At 42.2% G+C, this 21,972-nt stretch overlaps 1 protein-coding gene across 1 annotated transcript in view; it reads right to left on the bottom strand.

Moving 5' to 3' along the window:
- The window catches only part of brf1a (BRF1 general transcription factor IIIB subunit a), a 125,347-nt gene that overhangs the window by 55,813 nt on the left and 47,562 nt on the right, over positions 1-21,972 (bottom strand). The window lies entirely within an intron of this gene.

Raw genomic sequence — 21,972 nt, forward strand, 5'->3', positions numbered from 1 at the left:
TATATCAGGAAGGTAAAGCTGAAATAAGAGACATCGGGCTCTTCGATTTCACTTTCCTGCCTATTCGTCTTTTTAATGAAGATGTGAAGGGTGCAGAGCCAACAGGCAGGGATGTCACGTGAAGTCGAGGACCAATATATAACTTTATTGCTTCCAACAAGGAGATGCACGTCTCCTCAGGTACGAGTAATCGGGACTCAGCCTGATGATAAATGCAGCATCTACAGCTAAGGACTACACACATACAGAGAAGACTCAAAGCACTGAGGAACTTTTAACATTCAGATTTCATCCAACTGAATATCTATTACACCCCCACTTTCATTATGGCACAAGAGTGAGCCTAAACATGTGACGTTAGAAAAAAACAAAGCTGTTTACACTGTGTCGATGGTGTTAAATAATCGGTTAAGTGAGGACCTGAGGTGAAATTCTAGGTATTAGAGGAAGTGTTCTTATAATCTGGACATACAGAGAAAGAAAACTAATAGGAGCAGGTCACTAAAGCTTTTTTGGAAAGTACTATTTTGTTGTACGAGACCACAGAACATGCACCAGCTTCTCAGATATATAATTTAAGGTCTCCTCTCTCTGGCACAAAAAGCTATGACCTGTTGAGGTACAGATACAGGACGTCAGTGTCCTGTTGGGCAGGCTGGCATTTAGACATAGGCAGTAGTTTATGCAGGTTTAGCTTCCTGGAGCCGGGGTGCACCGTCCGGCAGGAGGTGGTGCCTGAATCTAAAAACCAAGTAATGTGCAATTAATAGATTATGAACAAGGTTTTACCACCCAAATATCACAACCCACTCTGTTCAGAGTAAGCTAACAATCTTTTTATTTGGATGATGCTGCTGACTTCAGAGAAACAACAAAACAAAATCCTCTTTTAAGAAACCTTGAAGCATTATGAATTTGTTCCTGGTTTCAATCGTACAACCGACTAGCTGAACTTGTCATTCAGTGTTTATTTGTGAAAACAGATCAACACTTTTTCATACAAGATAAAAATCTGATAAAACCTGAAGAATCTCAAAATGACTGAAGGAAAAAACAAAACATGTGCTTTATGTTACTTCGAAGGTCTAATGATGAATTTAGAATAAGTAGTAGGATACCATAAACGCATGATGGTCAGGCTGGGCTAAATAAGCACTAAATCCAAGCCCCTTTAATGAGATTATCTCATTATTACACAGAAGACAAAATAATTTAAGCCATCTGGCCCTCATCAGTGGAAATTCAGTGGAAACTGCTGAAGGCCAGAAACATTTTGTGTCACTATGAATAAGAAGTGGTGGATTACATCACCTCATTAGAGTGTGTGTGTGTGTGTGTGTGTGTGTGTTTTCTTTTTTGGTTCTTTTTCCTCCTCAGCGCTGATGTGCAGGCAGAGCTGCATCTCTGAGCTACTGAGCTGCTGCCAAAAGACCTCAGGCTTCTGTCAGGCTGGACAGGAAGAGAAAAGTAGTTTCTCTGCATGCACGAGGTCATCAGGGAGGTGATTTCTGTTTTCCTTTAGGATTTGGAAGTTTTGTGAATGTGCTGCGAGTCGTCCCCCCCTCCCTCCCTCCCTCCCTCCCTCACTCACTCACACACTCACACACTCACACACACACAATTTCCCAAACAAACCCTACTCTTGACAATGTGGTAATAAATTCTTTTAAATGGTAAAATGGTAAATGGCCTGTATTTGTATAGCGCTTTACTTAGTCCTTAGGGACCCCAAAGCGCTTTACACGTTCAGTCACCCACCCATTCATCCACCCATTCACACACCCATTCACACACCCATTCACACATTTTTAAGACAAAGGGGAAGCACTAATGGAGGGAAAAGCAGGGAAACAGGCAGTCATGGCTAAAATCATTCTGAGATCTGGACTTTCAGTGGCTTATATAATATTTTTATTATATAATATTTTTATATAATATTTTTTATTTGTATTTGTAACACACAGCTTACAGTGAATTGTGTCGATGTTTAAATCAGAAAAAAAGTCAGCCCGTGAAACTAACCGCGCCTCTGAGTGCTGTTTGAGGATTGAGCTCAAACACTATTTTGACCGGTTTAGTGCTGCCCTTTAAAGTTCTGTTTGCTAGAAGCAGCCAATCACATGAAGGTTGGCTTAAAGGGCGGGCCTTTATTTGATCAATGGATATAAACACTGTGACATCACCAGTTTTTGGATTCTGTAGCCTCATCTGGTCTTTAAGTGATTACGCTTGAAGCCCCGAAAAAAAGGCAGTGACCAGTGTCGGCCTCTCTCGGTTTTTATTACTGCTATTCATTTTAAAGCTCAGAAAAAAAGGTTAGCATTCATCCTCCAGGTTCACTGTGTTTATATTATGCTAACCATAGCTGTGTAGCTATCCACCACGTAGCACATCATTATATACCAGCTAGCCCACCTTCAGTAACCCTACAAACGTCACTGCTGTTTAGTTTTCATTTATGTTGGAAGTGATAGCAGAGCTGTACGTTTTAATTACATCAGAAATCTCTCAGTCATTACATCATCTTTAGATTATATCATCTTTAGATGGAAACTAGCAAGCTAACTCCCTGCTAACTAAAATTTAAAAATTGTGTTTTCATGGATGCCTGGATGTTAAACTTAATTGTTACACCTGGTAGAGCAGCCACACTGATCATTTTAATAAAGATGAAAGAATTTAGACAGTTTTTAACTCTCAGTGATGCCGCAGTGTTTGTTTGACTTTGGCACCTGAAGCAAAGTTTGAACCTGGAACCGGCTAATGATGTCAGACTTAAAGACCGGGTACAGCCTCAGCATTTTAGCTGCAACACCCAGAGAGTTAAGTTCCAAGTTATCAGCTAAAATCAACAAGCAAGTTGCATCCGTGAACTTGCACACATACAGAAACACAATCTGCTAATTAGTGCTAAGCTAAACGCTAACTAGACACACTGTAACGTAGAGTAGGTCGGAGAGCCATCATTGAGAGGTCCAGACAACACCACGTGAGGATACAATCAGACCAGTGTCAACTCTGAGGCGAGTAAACTGAAGCAACTACCAGCTTCAGCAAAGGATACTGTTGATCGACATATGACATGATAAAGACACAAGAGGGTTAACTAGACATCTGGAACTTTTAAAGCCCCCTAGCAACCAACTACCATCTACAAGGCAAAGTCCTTTTATCTGGATGGATAGATGGATGGGCTTTAGTCATTCAGGTCCCAACAGTCATGTGACCTTGATAGGTGACTCCAGAACAAGAGCAGGAATGCCTCGTCTTGGCATTAAATTTCACTTCAGTATTCACTGTGCATGAACACGAGGGATGGCTCATCCCTCCATAAACAATGTGATTTAACTGGCTCCAGCCCACATATGATATATTTTACTCGCTAAGCTCCTTTATCTGGCATCACAGTAAGGACACTTATTTGCTCACAGCTGCAGGTTCGACAGCTGTCTGAGAAGATGCCAAATTCAATTTCTTTTCAGGCATACGGCTGGCCTGAAGAAAAATCAAGGAGAAAGCAAAAATCACTCACAGGAAGGTGGTGTTCAACCAGCCTAATCCACCGCAAGCTGTTAACCCTATCACCCTGTTCTCTCGTGGCCCTCACAGCCAGGTAACCTGACCCAACGTACACTCCTCAACCCCTCCCTTACTGCTTCAGAATTACCCCCTAATACTATCCCCTTCTTGGCCGTCTCCCACATATCACAGTGTCCCGGGTGGCAGCAGGCCTGTCTGATGTGGTCAGGAGAAAAAGATGCTTCACCGCAGAGGACCTCTAAAAGAACACAAAGAAACTGAGAAAATGTGCCCCGCAGGAGCGAACGCTAACAGGTGAAGTAGACAGCCTTTTGAAGATGGTGAAGGAGGCAGAGAACAAGAGATTTAAAGGGGGGTGGGGGGGCTGGTGAGTGAGCCAAGCAGAAAAAGTAAGACATAATGCGGCCGCTGAGGATCCTTATTTTTCTTAGTGTCCACAAATCCCAGAAAAAGACCAGAACCAACAACGTGTTTAGGCTGTCTCTCAATGCTTCCTGCCTCCCTGTGCTCCCACCTCCAAAACCGCTGGATCCCACTGAAGACATAAAGCTTTAAAAACACCTCGCACATATAGAGTTTCATTTGTAAACATGCTTTACAATTTCCTGAACAAGTTAGCCCCTGCAGTTTTAGGCTAAAATAGGAGGCAATGTGCATTTACTGGGGCACATATGAAGTAAATGGAACCTGTTCCAGCTGAATCGGTTAGTAAAAACCAGCTTTTATTAATTACAGCCACTGAAATCCCACAAACGTTAAACTGAGGCTTGGTTTTCAGCGTTTAACTCAATTTATAATCAATTAAAACTCGATGACTCAGTTCTGTAGCTGTGGCCACTAAAACTCGTGGCCTTCCTCCAGCTCCACACTGAGTAGAAATGTTACCTGTACATGCTAATTTGAGAGTTCCCGCTGTGCGGGTGTCTTCAGGCAGGAATAATGCAGTCCCAGCCTGGTGCTGAGCAGAGTTAAGCTAGATTTATGCCTGAACTGCGTGTCAGATAGCTTTGGAAACTCCCTTCCTCCACAGCTTTTAGATGTTGGATATGGCGTATCAGTGTCGCTCCTTTTATCTGCAACTTTCTGAAAGAGATGATCCCACATCCAACGCTCTGCTACTTTTCCTCCAGAGCTCTCGTTTCTTTGTTGCTCAGCCATTCGTAGCACAAATACAACCCAAACAACCCTTTGAGTTTGACCCCAGAACCAGATGAGGGAAAAAAAGTGTGTGCATGCATCTTTCAACAATATTGTGTATCCCTCCTCCTCCTCTGCACTTTTTCATGACTTTTACCAAACACATTTGATTTCTGACCGGGCTGATCAGCATGTTTAAAGGAAATTACCTCAGTCTGCTCTGTCCATGCCTCAGCGTATCTTCAGAAAGCACATTAACATTCAAATATTTATTTTAGCTTGTCCTCCTGTTACTTACTGAACTATAATCTGGCACAAGTGACATTTGTCATCCCAAGCGATCAAAGCAATAATCAGGCCAGGCTCAAAAAGACAAATGCTGTCCTTTGGTCTTTGCAATTTTTTGCAATAGGGGGAGGGGTGGTGAAAAGTTTGAGATGTATTCCAAACAGGAAACCGATTAGATTGCAGCCCTACCCTTCAACACCGCGGCTCGTTCCTGATTTTAACGGGTTTTTTGGCCAATGATGAAATTACATTGTGCAGAAGTGAAAAACAAAAACAGTGGCTAACTTGAGGAATCTTTCAAATGATCAGATGTTTAACTTTTAGTTTTCCACTGTTAGAGCCAAGGGATTCCCAAAAAGTTGGGATGTTTTGTAAAAATCAAATAAAAAACAGAAAACAGTGATCTCCAAATCTCTTGTTTATAAGACATTTTCTCATCGTCGTGCTGGCTGAAAATTAAACGCAGCTTTATAATGCTTTAAATCAGGCTTGGCCAACTCCAGGCCTCGAGGGCCGGTGTCCTGGAGGTTTTAGATCTCACCCTGGGTCTACACACCTGAATCACATGATTAGTTCATTACCAGGCCTCTGGAGAACTTCAGGACACATTAAGGAAGTCATTTAGCCATTTAAATAGCCGTCCTGGATCAAGACCACATCTAAAACCTGCAGGACACCGGCCCTCGAGGCCTGGAGTTGGACACCCCTGCTTCAAACCCACGTCTTTTTCCTTCTGATGACCAGCAGGGGGCAGCAACTTTGGTCTTGCGGTATATAAATTCTACTGCAAAGTACTTTGTTTCCCTTAATTCATGACCTCAGTAAGCACTTTCCTGATGTGCTCACAGTCACACTCTTAAACTTCAACTCCTACATCGAACAGCACGTTTACTTTGTACATTATGATCTCATCGGTGTCTAGAAAAACAATAAAGAGGGTCTGCTTTTGGGTGGGGCCTACTTGTGGTTGAGAAATCAAACATTCCCCGTATTTGTGATGTCTCGTTTCAGAAAGCTAAGGTGGCAAGACCCACAAAGTCAGCGCAAGTCCTCACAAACCACTTTGTCCACATTGTCTACAAAAGACAGCAATCAGTCTGTGCTTCTGTCTCCGGTTTGGCAGCATGTGGTCGAAAGTACATTTCTCTACAAGTAGAATAAAGCATATCTAACTGACAGGCGAAGGAGTTATCGGCCCCCGTGGGGTAGAAAAATAAGTCAAATCTGGCTTTGGATAAGCATACTTGTTAGTAGGAACATCTAAATGTTGGTGTTGATTTCTGTATAGTGAGTCCAAATCATGACTCACGCACAACCATATAGTTCATTTTTCTTAAGAAAGTCAAACTATACTGATCCTAATGGAAATTTTGACAGCAGGACATTTTGGTTGATAACATTTGTTGACATTAAGAGAAACGGAAAACCCCCAGCCTTACTCTCACAAAGAGATGATAAACAGCAGATGGAAAGGCCAAAGAGAGAAGGAGACACTGAAGTCGTAACAAGGGGAGAAAAATGAGAAAAGCAGGGAGATAAAGACAAAAAGAGGCAGAGCAGGGGAGATTAAGAGAGAAAGAATGAGCTAGGTAGGACACAGAGACAAACAGACTGATGGAGAAAAGTCAGCAGGAGGGAGGACGAGGAGGAATGAGAGGACAGCAGCTGGGAGACCAGGCAGAGAGAAAAGACTGAAGACAGTAAAATATGAGTTAAGACGGAAAGAAAAGTTAGGATAGAGAGACAGAGAAAAGGGAGGCTTAAGAGGAGTTCAGTGATCTTTCTCTAATCCTGAGCTGTATTTCATTTAGGCCTGATCTGACAGAAATGACACAGACAGAGAAGACGAAGGGAGAGCGGGGATAAAAATGGAGGGAAAAAGCCACGCTGGCTGAATTAAAAGGAAGCACCAGTCTGCTGACTCCTCCACACCTCATGTCCTCTCCCCCTCCCCCCTCTACCTCCTTCCCCTTCTGGAAAAAAAAAAAAGACAAAAAAACAAAAAACAAAGACTGAGTGTGTGTGATCTAAGGGATGAATGGGGCTGTGTAGCCTCGGTGCTGCAGGATCACCCATCATCCACACTTCAAACGCAGCCCACATTATCCAGACTCTCAGCTCTTGATGTCAGCAACAATCCTGATCCACTCCTACATACCCAAACCCTTCGACCTGCGCCCAGCTCGGCCACGGGGGCTGCAGGGAGGAGACACGTGAAGGGAGATGTTTTCATTTGTCAGGTTTTCTGCTTTAAGATTAGACGGTGGCTGTTAGAGGTGAAGTGAATGAAACTGCTGCACAAAGAACGCAACCAAGCGATACTTCTACGCACTGGCTCTGGTGTGCACTGAAAAACCAGCTTAAATAATTACTCAAGCAGGAACAATCTGCTCTAAGGAGAAACTTTAGCTAGTAATCTTCTGTCCTTGTTGATTAAGACAGTACACCTTACTGCCCACTGGGGGCAGTACAGCTTTTGACAGCCCATTTGTGGCATCTAGCCAAGTTTTTAAGCATCCACCTTGACCCAGTACAACCAGCGGTCTTATTATCTGCGGTTTACATTCAGCAACCAGGTTTCTCTCAGAAACAGCGTTTCTATTCAGCAGACAGGTACCATGTTTGCACGGAGTGATGATTGCATTTAGAAACAAAGTATGACTATGACAAAGTGAGGAGGACTGCAATGATAACGTATGATAAAATCCAACTGCACAGCTGCAAACTACTGATCCCAGTCGGCGCTGGGCATGTTTTCAGCACATCCAATAGAATTGTGAGTGTAGCAGCTGAGAGGGATTTCTGGATTCAACGCTCGGATGCTTTTAGTTTAAAGAATTATTAGTTTAATAGTCCAAGCTAACAGAACTGTACGGCCAGTCATAAAAGTCTGAGTGCAGCTTTCGATGCTAACCCTGATAGCATGCTATAGCCAATAGATGACCATTGTTGCACAGAATCTCAAGAGCTGTAGAGTTTAGGCAAACTCTACAGCTCTTGAGATTCTGTAAATGAAACACAGGAACGAATGTCTGACAAACTATTGTTTGGATCACAGGCCACAACAACCAGTCTGACGCAGTAATGCTGTTGTGACGATGCAGTCTTCTTCTTCCCTGCATGTAGCATAAATCATTTGTGTGAATGCGCTTTGATTGCTAGCTGCAGTACAGAGATGCAATTACAGAGCTTGAAATACACATTTAATAAAATGAGGAATATGATAACAGACGGGGTTTAATGTGATCGAAGTAAAGAAAAGTGCAGAGAGCAAAGCAGATTATTGATTTTTTTTGAATATTTTCTTTGCAAAGAGGGCTACTTCATATGTTGCCAGTCATATTATTTATATAGAACATCACAGATAAAAATTGCCTTTGTTTGAATTTTTTTTCTGCAAGCTGGACACTACTGCATATTTACTCTTTGCTTCTACTCATGTTAAAGCATGCCTGGACCAGACTGTTGGCTAAATGCCTCGTATGTAAAAAAAAAAAGGCAGCTCTGGTGTAAAAGTCCTTCTCTGCAGTGCTATGAGGTAATAAGGCTCGATGCCAGTGCTGCCCTGAAGAAATAACCAGCCGGCCGAGGCAATAAATAGAGTGAGAGATTCTCGCTGACACGGGTGGGCTGGGCAAGCCCATTAAAACGTGACCTCCACTGACCTTGGAGGAGCTGAGGCTGAGCATACGCCCACTCAACCACCTGCTTCTCCTCCTCCTCCCCCAGACACAAAAATGGGTGTGAGTGAGTGAGGGGGGGGGGAATACCCCAGAAGGCAAAATGAAGCGAACTTGTTTATATTTGATAAGTTTCCTCATAAATGTGGACTTTAAATTATATTTTGTTTCATTTCATCATTTTGCACAAACCCCATTAAAATCCCAAAACTATAATTAACAAAACCATAACTGATCATAATAAATAATAATGTAAAAATGAATGAGTGCACACTGCAATGTCTTTTTATTCTGTGGCACAATTTCCCCAAATACTCACTCTGGTGGCCATATGGGTCTTAATCTGCTGCTAAAAATAGTCCCTAACAAAGGTTTGATGCCTCTGGTTTGAGCGTGCATGTAGAAAAACTATAGAGTCTGACTTTTTAAAGAAATGCGTGCGCAAGAGAGCAATGTCTGAATGAACTGCTGGTCTCAGTGCTGCAGGCTCGAAAGCTTTTTTGTTGCTTTCATGCCTTTTTTTGGCAGCAACAAAAAAAACCCCATATGATATAATAAAGTCTCTGGCGATCAGGGTATGATGGATTTATTTTTCTAATATTTATTTAAGTTTATTTATTCATTTGTTTGTTTAAATGGCCCTTTTTTATTTCAACTATAACACAAACCAGATCTGCTCCAGATCCCAATTATGTGATGTAACTTTGCAATAAATGCCACTCAAGACTCCACAGACCTTTGGCCACATGCACTAACCCTCTGAGCTCTGTCAGCTGCTGCGCTTCCATCCAAATGAGCAAGTGATCAAGTGACATTCTACAAAGTCTGTCAAATAAAAATGCTAATTTTCCTTTTTATCGGCTACTGTTATGGAGATGTACTCAGCAGGACGTGACGAAATGAGATGATTAAACGGGTATCAGCAAATGCGCTTGCTGCCTCACACCTGCATTAAAAGATATTTAAAGAACGACTTTGTCATCGCTGTTCAAACACTAGCATTTGAATTTGGCAGAGTGACATTCAAATAATGTCTCTGCTGGATTCCTCAGGCCACACTGCTATTGGTCCTCATCCACAGGGGCACAAGCTGGACAAAGCTGCTCTTTTTCTAAGTCAAAACTTGATCTGGTTTTGAAAAGGAGACAGCAAAATAGGTTTCGAGGGCTTCGCTCTCAGACTGTGGGCTCCGAGAGTTTCTGAAAGTGGAGTGGGAGGAAGCTATCAGGCCCCTCTCCTGTGGAAGCAGGCTTCAATTTGGATTCAGGAGACAGACGCCCTCTCTAGTTTAGGATTAGGCTTTGAACTTTCCTTTTTGATAAGGCTTATACTTCGAGCTGGATGGTGTAACCATGGATCCTGCAGGAGGTCCTGCAGGAGTCTGAGCCGCTTGCAGTAAAACTGAGTGTGTTCGCCTTTCTCTCCCCCAGAATCCACAAACAAGCACAAGAAAAACACTTTTTATAACTCAAAGAATGCAAAAGGAGTAAAAATCATCTCATTTCAGACAGATGATGAAAAATTTATGCAGGCTCGCTCTCTTTTTTTTCCTTTCATAAGAGTTGGACCCGATGCCTGGACTGGACAACAAAGCGCCTGTCACGATTTGAAGCATTCAACCAAACAACAAATGATCTGCTAAGGACTGCATGTAATAAATGCTGTAGCGTGTGTGCTTCCCTTCTCCAGCACAGAACATTATCTTTATTGATACTGGTGCCAGTAAAGATTTATTCAAACCAAAACAGTCATCTAGTAGAAATCTCCTAAACAGTAGCAAGCAAACAGGCCTAAACACCGGACCAGCCGACACTGCGTCACTTTTGTTTCCACTGTTATGAACAATCTCAAACGGTCCGTGATGTTTAGCGTCCACCTCCCTCTGCCTACACCGTGCTCTCTCATAAACACAACAGATGTTCGCATTGAAAGCGACGGGCCCTTTCAACAGTGCGCGCGCCATGTTTTCCATATTTTGAATAAATATCTTTGATCAAAGAGATGTTCTGTCAATTTTGTCCCCGCTTCGATATTTTCCAAAACAGTCTGCAATTTTACATCACAAGAGCAGGATGAATAAATCATCCACACTGAGTGAATCCACACTGTCAGAATATCCCCACATGAACTGCGCGACTCTTTGATGGATGAGGAGGAGCGCGCTCGTGGCCGGCCGCGGCCGTCTCAGCAGCACAGCTGAGGAGAACAAGAAAGAAGTAAAATATCGGAGAATGTATGTTAGAAACTGAGCGATGCTACGTGTGCGTATTGGTTTGGATGAGTATCAAACATCCTAAAATGTCAGATTACAGCCACTGGAATGTTTAGCCAAGTGTTGCTGTTGCCACACCGATGAATCAGCCTTCTGTGTTTTACATGTACCCAAACCGTCTGCTCATCTGGTGGGAAACATTTAGAAACTTTCTATGGATGTAATCAGAGACCGAGACACCAAATCAAAGGTGGGGCTGGTGGGGAATCCCTGCTCGGATCCCTTTCTGCTTTTGTGCATCATCAGTCTGAGATGTTCAAAGAACTTTAACTTCTGACATGCAGTTCAGCTTCTTGTTTTCATGTTCTGTGAGGAAAAATTTCAATCGCATCCCCGATTCAGAACAACAATGAAAACTCTTACGGCTGAAACACGTTGGGATTTGTTATCAGGAACTCCTGTTTTCTTAGAGATGATGCCCTTTTTTCTGCACATCTGTGAACGCTCCAAACTCACACCCACAGTCAGCTTAACCTGTTTATTATGAACACAAAGATCTTCGGGTTGACTTTTCTCGCTTCTGTATTACAGGTTTGTGTGCTAACTGTTAACAGAACACATCCAACTGCAGTGATGTTTAAAAATAAACAGCAGGACCGCGGGTGGTGTTAATGAGGCTGTAGTTTGGGTTGAAGATATGGAACCAAGCAGCTAGAAATGCTTTGGCTTTGCTCCAATTTAAGGCTCATATGTGAAGCTTCATGAGGACATCTAAAAGAGATTATGTGAAAACAACTGAGAGAAAACAAGAAGACACACTGTTTTAGCACTTAGCACCTATACCAACCCTAAAAAATGTAATTGAAGAGGAATTAAAGGTAGAAACTTTAATTCTGACAGCCTTCAATTCCATACTCCCATCTGTTGAGGACGATCATGTTACATTTTCCAAAAAACCTGTGAAGAACGGACATTTGTGAACGCAGAGCTGCAGAAACAGCAACCTCCGAGCTGCTGGCCTGCTCTAAGAAACAATCCTTCCATCTGCTGCCTCCAGCAAGGGGGAAACACCTCATCTGCACCTCGTCTTGACAACATTAGAACATTACCTTTGATTTAGACACCAGAGCCGCCGCTCCGCTCTTTCCACTTTGACTCAAGACTTTGCCAGAAATGCAATTTAAATTGACCCAAGACTGAGGAAGTCTGTTGCTTTTGAGAAATTATATCAAAGTAAATCATATTTATTTTAAAAGTGACCTGGAAGGCAAGTCCCAGGGTTTGGTCTTTTACAATGACTGTTTAGTTGGTTTAGTTATTCAATGAAAAGTTAAATTCCACAGTCTCATAAGAGTAATTCTTAGTTGGATTTGAAGGTGATGGTGTTAATTAATCAAGGCCTCAGACTAAAGTAGCACCTAAAATGTTATTTAATGAATGTCAGTGCCACAAGAACCTGATGAATAACAGTAAAACTCAGTTGTTTTGCTTGGTGTTTTTCCCCTGGTGTTGTTATTCTCTGTTATTGTGTCTATGGCGTATACTCTCTTTTTTTTTTTTATTAAAGTCAGCATCTGTTTTGTACAAGAGACAAAGATTTTGTGTAAGATGATCTGTATGCCCATCACTACATCAAAACCTCCTCCCTAAAACGTTGAAATACTCACATATTTAAAGCATTATCTTCAAACTGCATTTCAAATCATGGACTTGTGATTACCAGAAACAAAAACTGTGCGTGTGGTGTCAGTTCCAGACACGCCTGGTCTGGGTGGGACTCCTGCTAAAACTCCAGTGACACAGCATTAAAGGTCGAGGAAGGGAGGAGGTTGAGACAGTGAAATGACGTAACAGCCACAGGCGAGCACCACGTTCTGCCTTTGCCTGCCTGCTAAACGGTAGCTGTCATCTCCTGTCAGGCTGGCGGCGGCAGACGAGACGGCTTCCCTTTGCCTCCTCGGGCCAGAAGACGCACATCATCTCCAATCACAGCTGGCTGCTGTGACGGGCTGCTGCCGCAGCCATCTCACCAGAGAGACTGACTGCTAACTGCTGCTGCTCACACACGCACACGCGCTGCCTGATTTCATATTCTGCACCACACTGCTGCTGCTGAGGTAGCTTAGCTTGTACTGACTCACTGAAAGCATATGATGGGCTGTCCACGGAGAACACTGAGGGCCTGAAATAAACATTACACTGTTTGCTTCGTCTTCTTGTGCCTCTGTGTTTCACTGATGCCCGTCTCCCTGCACTGCCATCGCCTGTCTGTCTGTCTGTCTGCCAGCCATCCAATTGTGTCCTCCCCTCCTCTGAGGGCCTGTGTCCATCCGGCCATATGTCCGTCAAGCTCTACTGTACCGCCCCAGGCACTGCAAACACTCAGGCCTGACCAGCTGTCATGGCAGCAGAGAGGAAAACGTTCACAGTGAGCCAATGGGACGAGTTTGTGAATGGATTATCTGCATATATTAGCAATAAGCCATCATTAATTAAAGCGACAACTCGCTTCATTCTTGCTGATCAGCAGCAGATGATGGCCACAGGTTTGCACTGCTGCTGACTGAACAATAGCCTTCCATTAAATATATTCAGCAGGTGCTGAGATTAAAATACTCCACCTCATCTCCCCTCCTACACTTCATATGGAAGACCCACATGTTAAAGCCATTTAACATTTTTGTTAAATGATGCAATCAGACTGTGTGCTGACATCATCTATAACAAAGTGAGGTTTTAAATTCCTACTTCTGTTCATCCAGATGTTAATATTGCCACTTTGTTTTGTGCAACTTCACACACACATCAACTCTTTAACTAAACAACTGACGCTGTGGCTTGTTTGCAGGGGAACATTATCTGCACTTATCTGCCGACTTTCTGTAATTAGATTGGTCTCTCCATTGATCCCCCCCATGTTGTGCTTTTTAATAGGTGATCACAGCAGTGCTGCATTTAGGTTTTTGTTGATTATCAGCAGTCATATTAAGCCCTGGCTTGGAATACCTGATTCAAATTTCCCTGCAGGGCTAACTCTTTTTTTCTATTGATCACTGAGCACCGTCTCTATCTACCATTGCGATACTGTGATATCGGCCATGATTTTGGACTTTGCATGTCTTTTTGTTGGTTGTTTTCTGGAGGAGGGGGGGAACTTGTTCAGACTACGTTTGGTCAAGAGTATGGCTAGCAACCTTCAATGAAAGAATACACAGGTGCAAGAAACTACATCCCTGCTAATTAGTGTTAGGTAACAAACTAATAAAATCTAGCCAACTATAAAACGACTAATGTGCCTGAGCTTTTGTGCAGTTCTTTGTTTCTCAGCTGTAACTGTTGTTTTTACCTGCTCAGTGATGAATGATACAAGCAAGTAACCAGTATCGACTGATAGGGTATCCAGGCAGACTGGTAATTAAGGCTCATACTAAATAGCCAGACTCACTCTCACTCTGTATGTCATACCTCTCTATCTGAGAAAAAAAAAAAAAAAAACCAGTGCTGTCATGTTTTAATTGTGAGATAAATCAATCATTACTTGGGTTGTTAGAAGGTCCTGTGTGTGTGTGTGTGTGTGTGTGTGTGTGTGTGTGTGTGTGTGTGTGTGTGTGTGTGTGTGTGTGTGTCTCAGCTTTTCCAACAACTCGCTTTAACTACTGAGATCTGTCCTTCACAAGACATTTGGTCACAGATTCATCTTTCCACACTTTGTCTTCTTTCAAAGTTTGACCCATTTTCAGCAAATGTGGTGCGAATCCTTCCAGTATCCAAACGCAGTTTCCTTTGTTTCGCAAATTCTGGTTTCAAAATCTTTGATAATACAGAAAAGGTGCATAAATGTTTTTAGGAAATGTTCTTTTCATTCCTAACCAGAAACGGTTAAGGGGAAAAACACTTAAGATGAAGCTCTCTCGATCGACGTTGGGAACACTTGTAGCTGCTGGGATCAAACCGGCGACCTCGTGGTTTGAAGGGCTGCCTCTCTGCTCATTAGCACAGCAACAACACAACACAAAGGAGCTCGCAGAGCTTTTTTTCCCCACTTTACCACCTCAGCAGTCAGATGTGAAAGCGTGGTGATGCTGAAACTGATGAGACTTTGCATTTCCTTTCATCCCTGAACAACTCCTCTGTGGACGGGGAAGAGATGAGACAGATGCTGCTCATTTAAAAGACTGTAATTGACTCAGCAGAGCTGCTGTCAGAGCAGAGATCTGTCGGAGAGCTTCGACTGCGCCCTGGAGTGCTCAGAGCCACGATTTACTGCAGCGATTGCTATTAGTGCAGACGATGGATGCAAGAAAATGTTTCAGGAGAACAAGTTCTTATCTGGGGAGCGATGTTGGTTTCCTTAAACAGCCTAACATCCCAAAAATGGGCTGTGAAATAAAGTTAGGTCTTTGAAATGAAATGGATTCTTAAAAGTGCAAAAGGCCCTGCTAAAATCTAGAGTTTCGCTCACTTCAAACAGCTCTCTCCCCAGACATTTGCAGGCAATAAAAACAGCAGAGTGGTTTGACAAGAGCTGTTCTCACCGAGGTAGTTAAGGTCAGGGCACACGTCATTGATTGAACTAAGTGCTCCGCTGAAAACAGTGTGCCTCAATCAATGCTGCCTCTAATGGTGCAGGTCAGAGTTCCCCGAAGACCTCGACTACGGGCGAATGTGACAAAGTCATCGGGGGGTGCTGGAGTCACGTTCCTTCTTCCGGCGCATTTGCTGGTCAGCCAGGCTGCTCTCGGGCTCACTTTGTCCTCGGATAGCACAAGTTAATGAAAATGCCATAACTCCGACAGGCTGTCAGTGACGGAGAGGAGTGAAACGAGGAGAGGCAGAATGGAGTTTAACTAGGAAGGCTGCCACCTCCCTTTCAGTAACACAAATGGATGGAGCACTCATACTCTCTCAGAAGGAAAGTCTTCTGTTGTTTGCACGAGCTCATGATTGCACATGGTTAATGAGAACTTTTACATCAGGGAGTTTAAACATACTTCTATAGTGAATCTTTTTACTTTTACTTGAGTAACGGGCCCAAACACTTGTTTCATCGCTTTGAAAAACAGTTATTCCACACAAACCCATTTGCAGGCTCTTGTGCTGTGCTACTGTTCATGTAATAAAGTACATCAGTAAGGCACAGCGCCAATTTTCCACACAATTCATTTCTGCCAATTATTATGATGTCCTGCAGTTCCCGCTGCCAAACCACTGAAAGAAAAAGTCCTGGAAACTCCCCTGAGGTCAGGCACTCGTAAGGTTCTTTAGGAGAGGCTCCGACTTTGTCCTTTATTCTCACCCCCCCGGAGAGCTCTACCGCACTGGCCTGTAGGTTAAATACCCAATAATAAGAACTGTAGCCTGTATTGTATTTGTGTGGATAGATCAGAGCAAGACAGTTTAGCCAGCTGAAGATTTATTTTTCTACTTTTTCATTCTTTGAGATGTCTGGGAAAAGCTTAAAAACCTCAGATTTCTTTCTTAGGGTTTGACAAAACTCTGAATAAATTTTCTCTGTAAGTAGGCTGGCTTTTTTTGCTATTTTTTAAAAGTGACCTATGATGATAACTTCCAGCTCTGTTTTCATGGTACGGTTTTTACAAGAGTAGCTTTACAAAATAATCCTATAATAAGACATTTCAGCTTCTCTCTCCCTTTAAGCCATTTTTCTTTTGACTGGCCGCCACGCCAAACACAAACGGTAGGTGGGCGGGGCTTCTGTGTTCACAGTCAGAGCTGTATGGCTGAGATGACCCCTCTGACATCATACAGTAGCAGAATATTTAGAGCCTGAGCTTTTGGTTTATGCTGCGAGTTACACACTGTCAATATACTGAATCACTGACAACCAAAGTGGGATTCTAAAAACTAACAAGGAAAAAAAATAATTTGCCAATGCAATGCTGGTGAGTACACAATCAAACCCAAGTGTGCTCTGTATCTCCATCTACCTTAAAACTAAAAAGATCAACTGGTGACTTTGTTCCAGACCATCTGCGTTTTCTTTTTACTTCGTTTCCTTTGCCATTTCCCTTTTCCCGAGTGAATCCAAAATTACACCCTTTCACTTCCTCCAGTGCCCTGCCCTCCACTAACAATGTCCACAAAACCTACACACATACACACTGGAGTGTGCAGATGAAAGGCTCGGTCCTAATGACAAGGTACCCTGTCCACTTAATACTTCAAAGATTGAGGTTCTGCAGCAGAGGGAGGGGGAAGGGGTCCACAACGCTCATGCAGCCCCTCCTGTATCCACCCCAATTAGCCAAAGCCTCAGATGAACCAGGACCAGCCTGCATTCACTAAACCTCTGTGTGTCCACCTCCAAGTAACAAGCCTCCAAACAAAAAACAAAGAGCTACATGATGGAGAGCCTTCAGCTAACACAGTAATTACGTCACATTTGTGTATGTAAGTCTACACGCAGCAGTCACACATACATCTACACTGTGTCAACAATTGGCAAACACCCGAAACCCAGAAATCAGGATGTTTTTTCCCCTCCCTTTCGCTGTATCTCAATGCCATCACAAAATTATACTAATTAGACTAATTACAGAGTAAAAGCATGACAGGTCGTTTTCAGGCAGTATTTTTAAATCCAACAGCAGCACAGTAAACATGGTGGAGGTTAAGTTTATTTTGTTTTTGCAAATCACGTGATTAAATAAGGTCACCTGTGGAAGCAGAAACGGGGACAGAAAACGCACAAACAGCACAGATTTTGGTGTGGATCTTGTGTAAGAGTCAAATCAAGTCTGAAAACCGCTGCCACAAATGACGGTTTGTAACACTGTTAAAGTATTTAAACCTCCAGAGTAACCCGAAAGAAGGACACAGACCCCAGGGACTGAACGCCTCCCCTGTAATCACACAGCTCCCCGCTGAGGTCAGCCTCCACTCCCACCAGCCAACCATTAAACCCTTCAATCATGCCCCATTTTTCATTTTTAATGGCAACTTTGTCATTCATGGACACATCCGATGAGCCTCGCGACAATAATCGAGTAAGATGACTCAAACTAACGTCACTCCATAACAAAGCCAATAAAGACGGAGACACATTTACAATTAACATAAGCGCTTATGATTCAGAGCGCTGTAATTCACTGCAGTTGTGGCTTTTCTCACTCTGAACCTCACCACGGTCGCAGATTTCCCCACGATAGGATGACATCAGTGGGATTATTGGGGACGTCTTCATCAGGTTAATGGCTGGTTTGACCCAAGCTATGGAGACCTTCTCATGGACCACAAATATTCAGATTGTGTTCATGTGTTTAAAGTGATAATCTTCATGTATCACAGCCACAGGCACTTCATTTACATTTTAGACATGTAGTGGAGTCTTCTCCACATTTCTGAAAATGGGCCATGTTTCACAAAAGCTTGTGGAACCAACCGTGGACGAAATTCTTAGAAAATGTTCATCTTTTTGTTAATTAATCTTCTCCATTAACCATGAAAAAGGCTGAACCATGAAATAGCTGCCAGAAAATTATATTTTCATGATAATAGAGTTCATGCCCTGAACCTTCTGAAAAGTCACAAGAATTAAATATATTTTTCTTACATGAACTTTAATTTGTAACATATTTGCTACATCAAGCATTCTTCCACTTTTTTGCAATTTATTGCTTAAAGAATGTATTGTGAAATAATAAAAATGGAGAATCTTACTGATGTAGAAAAGTGTTGACATTATTTTGTTCAAGCTGAGATATTAGCTCTCTAAAGTTACTTATATCTACCAACACAGAGAACTGCTGACTGTACAATAAGCCTACTCTTCAGTCTAACAGTACAGATGGTGTTGATGCTCCGTCAATGCTCCAATTAAGCCCAGATGGAAAAACATCTGAAAAACACGAGTTTTGTGCAGATGTTCATCCGTCAGATATCTCAAACTTCCGACCTGAATGCTATCGTGCTAGCATGATTAGCTTTTAAAGTGGCAGATGTGCGATCTTCATGAATCTTGCACGTTAACTTGCATCCTGTGATTTAATGGCTACTTAAGTGGAGTTTGCACTGAATAAAAATGTAACACGTTCCAAATCATTATTCATGAATAATCATAATTATTCAGTTCATTTGTCCAAGATGAGTGTGTCCTAAGAGAGAGGAAGACAGTGTTACTGACAGACTAAGAGATAAGCACATCCACCATGAAATTGGTTCTAAATGCAGCATTTTGCGCTTTAGCCACCACGTTAGTTTCACTGGAGGCAGAATTAATCAAATTTGGTTGAGTGTAGAGTGCTAACTTATCTGCTAATGCTAGCAACCTTGCTCTTCAATCCACTTTCTCACTCAGTATGTGTTAACAGACCTCTCTGCACTGAATCGTACTTGTTATTAATCTCTGGCTCTCTTCCACAGCATGTCTTTTATCCTGTCTTCCTTCTCTCACCCCAACCGGTCGCAGCAGATGGCCCCGCCCCTCCCTGAGCCTGGTTCTGCTGGAGGTTTCTTCCTGTTAAAAGGGAGTTTTTCCTTCCCACTCTTGCCAAAGTGCTTGCTCATAGGGGGTCATATGATTGTTCGGTTTTTCTCTGTGTTTATTATTGTAGGGCCTACCTTACAATATAAAACGCCTGACACTCACATTTGTAAATTAGTGCTAAAACTTAAAATAAAAGAATTCACTACCCAAAACTGGAGTACAAAGTTCGATACAAGAATAATTCAAGAAGATATTTCTAACCTATAGCACACACATGTCAGAGGTCCAGTTCAGTGACTCCAGAGTTGCAGTGGCAGCCAGCTCAATGTACATGTACAACTAAATTATCCAGTAACCAGATGATGATTTATCAAAAGTAAATCATGTTCTGCATGGTTATTAATGGTTGTTATGACACAAGAAACTATCCATAGAGGCCAACCAACCCTTCAGAGCTGTAAAGTTGGGTATTTTAACTCTAACGACTGACTGTCTCAAGTGTGAGTTAGTGGAGCTGCAGTTTTTGGCACTTCATTTGTTCGACCGTGGAGGTTCCCACTTGGTGTATTTGCCCTGCTGACTTTAATGTTTCATTTAAAAGGAAAGTCCACTGTGAAATTTAACACTCCCTTTTGCCCGAGAAGCTTTTTATCAAGCTAGATTGTTTCGTGCCGAGTTGTCCAGTTTTGGAGAAAAGCACAACAAGCCTCTCTCATGCAGATTGTAGTTTGGTAGTAAGAAACTACACAAAAATACACAACAAGGTTTATGGATTTTTCCCCAACAGGGTTGAAATTTCTGGAAAGACTTATAGTGCTTCTGAGTTCTTAGTGCCTCAAGGCAAAGACCATTTAGTTTCATTACATTTGAGAGAAGATCGACATGTCATTATCTCCCAAACCAGCAAAAAACAGTCTAGATGGACAATTTGGGCCAAGTAGTTCAAGTCAAGTAAGTTTTGTTTTGTTTCTTTTTTAAGAGCAGTATCTGATTCCCTTAACTATTATATTAAGTATTATAGCCAACCGCATTCTTTTTTACCGTTTTGAGTTTTCACGGTACTTTTGGCTGCTCCTTTAATTCCTCCTCATCAGGATGGATCTGTTGATTGGGTACAGATTTTACACTGGATGGCATTCCTAATGTAACCCTCCCATTTATCCAGGCCAGACAGACACTAGGAGTGCAATAGTTTGTGATTCATGAGGCTGGGTTTGTGTCCCGTCCCACTCTTGAATCGGGGCTCTGTTACACCCAAGGTGAATATACCTGCTACTCCATCACTGAGCCAAGTTTTAAGTTTTCAAAATAAAACATAATTTACACATTTATTTTGCTTTTCCTACTATATCAAGCCACTGTTCCAAAACAAAGGTGAATATAAAGCCATGATTTTTTAATGTGTTACAACCCTTTGGTCAATCCCTATTTTTAACAATATGAATCACAGACAGTTGGCTATCCTCTTTGGCCCCACCAAAACTTGACATTTAAAGGGTACTTGGTCTTAAGTGCTGTTCAGGGAAACAAATGTAAAAATTTAAGAGCATTTGTCGAGAAAAAGTCTCAGAAATGACTTTTAAAGGGGACCTAGGTCAATATTTATGGTCACAAAAAAGCTTCTGCTGAGATTCAAACCTTCTGACCTTTAAGGTGCATGATGTTCTCTGAACATAAAGCCACGTCATAACCTCTCCTACCCCCCCAATCAATCAAAACACTTCACCTTCCACTCTTAGCCTCTCATGACTCCCCCGTCCTCCCATTCAGAGCTGTAAAAACAGGCTTTTACATCAGAACAGATGCAGCATCATGGCACCATTACACTGCATCCATCAACACCTCTGTGCACCCAGCTAAGAAGGGGTGGGGGTGCAGTGCATCCTACTCGTGTAATTAAGTAATTACACACAATGTATGATGGATTCCTGTAATGGTTTATTTTTGAAACTGTTAATAAGTCAAATTGACTGAGGGTGTAATCAGATGTATGATCTGTTGGCTCTTTTTTCATGAATACTGGAGAACACTCGAGTAGTTTAGTTTTAATTCCATTTAATTTTATTTATATAGCATTAGATCACAACAACAGTTGCAACGAGGTTTATATTGTAAAATAAAGACGCCGCAATGATCGAGAGAAAAACCCCAACAATCAAATGATCCTCTTTGAAGAAGCACTTTGGCAAGAGTGGGAAGGAAAAACTCCCTTTTAACAGGAAGAGACCTCCAGCAGAACCAGGCTTTTACATGTGAAAGACTTTATAACACAGACAAGTTTTATAAAGACTTTATAATTTCTAAACAGAAGCTGCAAAAATAAACTGGCTGAAATTATTTCAGCAACAGATTCAAGTATTCATGCTGAACTAAAGGTGGAAAAGTGTTCGTGTCACCGACAAAAAGTTCAGTTTGGAGTACACATGCTTTATTTTTATGTCCTTTAGGTTTTCTACGTTCATTTCTATTATGCCTAGGTTGCCATTATAATTCTTTGTTATTAGAGCCCCCTTGTGTATTCAACCCCTGTGTTAAGTCTCCCTCACCTTCATGTGCTTCATGTCTGCGTGTCTTGTGTTGTCAAGTTCTTGTTGTCATGTCATTATGTTTCCTGTTTTATTTTGAAGAGGTCTTGTGTTCCTTTGTTCAGCGTGTTCGGTTTTACTCCC

Source organism: Pundamilia nyererei, unplaced genomic scaffold (assembly GCF_000239375.1).
Source record: "Pundamilia nyererei isolate P.nyererei 1_Seehausen unplaced genomic scaffold, PunNye1.0 scaffold00029, whole genome shotgun sequence".
In the NCBI taxonomy this organism is placed as follows: Eukaryota; Metazoa; Chordata; class Actinopteri; order Cichliformes; family Cichlidae; genus Pundamilia; species Pundamilia nyererei.